Below are 4,850 nucleotides of genomic sequence, written 5' to 3'. Positions count from 1 at the left end.
TTCACGGTGAGCTTTGGAGTCTCATCTGACAATGGCTCTTTCATTGAATCCCGACTCCCCGCGCCCCACCATGTGTGTCAGCCACACACAGAACTTTCTCAGACAGCTGGAGAGTTTTATTCTTCACACACATTTATCTAAGGAATACAATGCATGGCTTTAAATATTCTTGGGCTAAATGACTGACTCTAAAAATTTCACTAACTTGACTGAGCAAGGATGTATAGATTTGTGAAATAAATAAATAAGGAAAACTTTAGAACATGGCCAGAAAATTAGGCAAAGGGCACAGAAGACTCTTAGCCCAAAGCCCAAAAGAGAAAAAGAGGAAAAGTTTAAATAGGTAAGGAAAAGTGTTCAACCTAACTAGTAATTTAAAAATTGAAATTGAATGCCTTCAGCTTATCAAGTTAGCAGAGAAATTAACAGAAAATGTAAATGTGAAGAGCCCATGGTAAGACAGACGTTCTCAAGCATTGATCTGGGTAGATAAATTGTTACAACCTTTTTGAAAAGCAAGCGGTTAGATAATGTGAAGCAAGTATCATTTGATCTGGCAAATAGGCCTCAGGAGCTAGAAACTAAGAACATAATCTGTTACATCAAAACAAGGTTTCTGATGTTAATCACAGCATGATTTGTAATAAGCAAATGTTAGGGGAAAAAAACTAAATGTTGAAACATAGCTGAAATAGGGTCCTTAAGGTGACTGACATTCACCAGGAATGAAAGAGAAAATGTTTAATGATAAATGAAAGCATAAGAAATAAAATGGAGGGACGCCTGGGTGGCTCAGTTGGTTAAGCAGCTGCCTTCGGCTCAGGTCATGATCCCAGCGTCCTGGGATCGAGTCCCACATCGGGCTCCTTGCTCCGCAGGGAGCCTGCTTCTCCCTCTGACTCTGCCTTCCACTCTGTCTGCCTGTGCTCGCTCTCGCTCGCTCTCTCTCTGACAAATAAATAAATAAAATCTTTAAAAAAAAAAAAAAAAGAAATAAAATGGAATGTGTATACACAAATATGTTTATTAAGCAAAAGAAACATTACACAGACAAAAACGTGATTTTCTTCTGTTCATCTTGGGGTAAATTTTTCTTCCTTCCACAATCGCATATTTTCCAAATACTCTATAATGACAGCATATAGTATTAGCTTCTCAAATTAAAAGAAAAAAAGTTTTTCAAAATTTCTTTCATGGTTTTCGATGCCATATTCTGTCCCAGTTTTGTTTTGTTTTCTTTTTTCCTAACTCAGAGAGTAGAGATCACAGTTCTGATTCCCCTTTTCACCAGGTTAATCCAGGATGAGTACACACGGTTGACGTGGAAACACACCTTGGCCGGAGCAGGTGTTCATAGGTCTGGGTACAACCAGGATGCTTCCTCTCCAGGCAGAGTCTTTAACTACCTGTTCTGGGAGGGGCTCGGTCACTCTGCAAAGCTCACCTCCTCTTCCTGACCCAGTGAGTGTCCAGGAGCGAGAAGAGAAGAATCAGCAGCCCTCAGGCTAGAGGGAGCTGAGCATCTTTGAGGAAGGAAGAGCTCAGTGGTTAGGGCACTGAAGTGATTGGGATCAAGGAAATCAAGGAGGCAGGAGGTCCAAGGTCTCTTGTGACCTCTTAGGTCCTGGCAGGAGTTTGGAGTCTTTCCCAAAAGCAGTTAACAGCCTCTGAAGGGCGTTAGCCAGCAAGTCATGTGATCTGGGGGTAACGTGCACAGCCGCTCACTCCCTGTTCCGTGGTGATGGCTCCAGAGCTGGTGATGGTTCAGAGCTGAGGTCCCAGAGATCAGCAGGATTATGGCACCCCCCTTTCAGATTTGTAGAGAGTGGGTAAATGCAGACAGAATTTGAAGGTGGGAAGACCTGTGGTCCCTTATATGCTTGAATTTAGGTGGACCTGACCTCCCAGACAAGCCAGGAAGAAAGGCCCAGGGCATCCAGTGTGGGGAACAGCTGGGAACCCTTGGGACCTACAACCTCAAGACCACCGGGCTGCCCTCCCACGGAATACTGGCTAAAGGGCTGGGTGAGAGGCAATTGGGATCTTGCTCAAGGAAGATGGTCCACCTGATTAGGGAACCCAGGGGAAAGAGTGCTGACTAGGGCTGGCCCCCTGCTCTGTCCCGCACCCCCACTTTGAGGCCCTCCTCTGCCCCGGAGACTGGAAGGCTGGCCTGAGGAGGGGTGACTAAGAGATCTGGAATGGAAGGGAAGTTGGGAAGCAAGGGGCTCCGGGGATGCCTGGCACCACAACCCCTTCCTGCAGCCTTGGGGGTCACACATGGGCTTGGAGCATCTACTGAGGGTGTTTCCTAGAGTGCCAGGGTGGGACTCAACCCAGACTGACCACACTTGTCGGGGCATAGCCTGCCCAGGAGGGGAGCCCGGATGTCCCTGCCCCGCGCCTTCCTCCCTCCACCTTCTCTATTGGACGACATGTCAGGGATTACAGAAGGTAGTATTTACTGGAACTCAAATGTGCAAAACAATGTACATGTTTCAAAGTTGATAAGTATTTTTTAACATATGTTCCATTTGTTGGAAATACGCTCTTCAATCAGGGGACGGGCACAGAGTTGAAGGGGATTTTTGAATGGTCCCTTCTTGGGTGCCTGGGACAATTACCCAAGTAAATTTCAGGCAAGTGAAAGTGACAAGGGGGATGTGCAGGACCAGGGAGAGGGGGCACAGGGGCAGGGAACCTCCTAGAGACACTTTCCTGGCCTGAATGGTTTGGACAGAAGAGTGTGAGGGCTCTAAAGACTTGGAAATTGATTCCCTGAGAACTCTTCAGGCCAAAGCCCTTTCCCGCCCGTCGTGGTGACTGTTGCTCTAACAGGGTCCCCATTCTAAATTCTATTCGAGACTCCGATGGTGTTGGAGTGAAGCCTGGGGTCCAGGTGCCAACCCTGCTAATGGGGCATGGGATTCCTCTTGCAGGACCGATATCTGTGTTTTCAATGAAGTCTTAGGTGGTGGGCCAAGCTTCGAAGCCAGCAGAAAGCTCCCCTGCTAATGTTTGCCATCCAACAGTCTAAAGAGGGCAGTGCGGCCTGCCAAGACCCACCACTTTGCCAACAACCCCCTGAGTCTTCCCGCAACTCCTGCTCTGTCTAGAGAATCAGCTCCGTGTACTGGGGCGTGTTTGTAAGATTATTTGACAGGAAGTCTAGCACCTCCCAGTTCTAATTAGGCTGCCCCAGAAAGGTCACAGAGCCCTCCCTGATAACAAGCAGTAATTAGAGTGACAAAAGTAGCATTTTATGGGGTTGTTCAGAGATGCGCTTTCCGCGGTGGTGGAAAGGGGGGGTGGTGGAAATTAATCCTCTGAAGAAGGTTAATAGCATCCACGCATTTAAATTACCTACATCAGCCTTGTCACAGACAATTAGGAGTTGGAGGTCCTGTGCGTGCACACTTCACTCCGAGGAGCTTTTCCATATTCCTGAAGGTGCTCTGTCTCTGAGTTTCCACTCAGGAGCAGAAAGATTCAAACGTCATTCATCCATTCATTTCAAAGCAATGATGAAATGTCTTGTATGAACATAAAATCATATTTTTATGAGATACATCTACTTTTCTTAAGATACTGATACGAACAGGAGTATTTTCTGTTTTTGCAAAAATCTATAATACCTCAGAGTAAGACAGCTGGTTTTTTACATCGGCTTCTGCGTTCAGGAAACTCCACCCTACTGAAAAAAGGAGCCTAAAAAGGACAAAGAAGGTCTGGTGTTCTTATGAACATGGTTTTGATCCCAAGGACCCCGCACCCACCCCCCGCCAGGATCTCAGATTTCCTCAGGGGTCCCCAGTCCACGCTATGAGAAAGGCAGTTGCTGACCAAGGAAAGCCAAGCTCCGGGGGTTGTAGGGTGAGCTGGTGGGGGAGGCGGGGGGGTGACAAGGAGGATGGGCATCAGCGGAGCATATTCTGGCTTCATTCAGTTCACACCACGTTTTTCCACAGGACCCTCCCCTTCCCCCCCAACCAGGCAAGTGGCTCTAGAATGGAATCCTGCGGTTATTTCAGAAGCCATCGGTTTTGTATCACAGGGGCTCTTTTAGTTGGAGATTTTTTTTTTTTTCTAATAGGAAAATACTGCAAAGCTAAATGCACAGTAACAGTGATTACAGAAATCATGGCTTCTGGAGCCCAGTGCTCTGCAGCCACCCAGAAGAAAGTAAAGAGGAGAGACGTCCCCAGGGGTGATACCCACAGGATTACTTAAGCAGAGAGCACCAAGTATAGAACAATGTGCATACTATGATCTCTTTAGTGTGTTTTCGAAGGGGACTGATAACATGTATAACTGGGAAAAGACACAATTATTGTTTATCATTGGTTATCTTTGATGAGATATGGGAAGTTCTCATCATTTTTTAAAAGGTTTTATTTATGTATTTGACAGACAGAGATCACAAGTAGGCAGAGAGACAGGCAGGCGAGAGCGAGGGGGAAGCAGGCTCCCCAGGACGCTGGGATCACGACCTGAGCAGAAGGCAGAGGCTCAACCCACTGAGCCACCCAGGCGCCCCCGTTCTCAGAGTGTTTAAGCCTTCCGGCAGTGAGTAGCATACTGTGTACAGCTGTTCGTCCGTCCAGAAGAGGAGGCAGGGGGCTGTGCCCGGCAGTAAGACCAAGGTCCGGTTCCGCCTTTTTCACCGCGTCCCGGGCGGGAGCCCCGCGTCTTCCGCAGGTGCGCAGGGAGCCCGCCAGCCGCGCTCCTGCCCCGCGGGGCCCGCGCCCTCCCCTCTGGCCCCGCCCTCGCCCCGCCCTCTCGCCCGCCCATTGGTCCGCTGTGGCGCCGCCCCGTCCAATCGCAGCGCTTAGCGCCAAATTCGAATGGTT

The 4,850-nt window shown here is 48.4% G+C and overlaps 1 long non-coding RNA gene across 3 annotated transcripts; it reads right to left on the bottom strand.

Moving 5' to 3' along the window:
- Nucleotides 1-1,004: 1,004 nt before the first annotated feature.
- On the bottom strand, nt 1,005-4,755 carry LOC309859274. Of its 3 annotated transcripts, none has more exons than XR_014308652.1 (4): nt 4,580-4,755; nt 3,636-3,708; nt 3,364-3,533; nt 1,005-1,523 (listed from the first exon to the last, which is right to left on the bottom strand). It is a non-coding gene; the product is annotated as an uncharacterized lncRNA (long non-coding RNA). The 3 variants fall into 3 exon arrangements; XR_014308653.1 differs by having other exon boundaries at nt 1,005-1,126; XR_014308654.1 differs by having other exon boundaries at nt 1,005-1,126; nt 3,368-3,533.
- Between the last annotated feature and the right edge of the window lie 95 nt (nt 4,756-4,850).

Source organism: Mustela nivalis (genome assembly GCF_964662115.1).
Source record: "Mustela nivalis genome assembly, chromosome: 2".
Classification (NCBI taxonomy): Eukaryota; Metazoa; Chordata; class Mammalia; order Carnivora; family Mustelidae; genus Mustela; species Mustela nivalis.
This window is presented reverse-complemented; position numbering and strand designations above follow the sequence as displayed.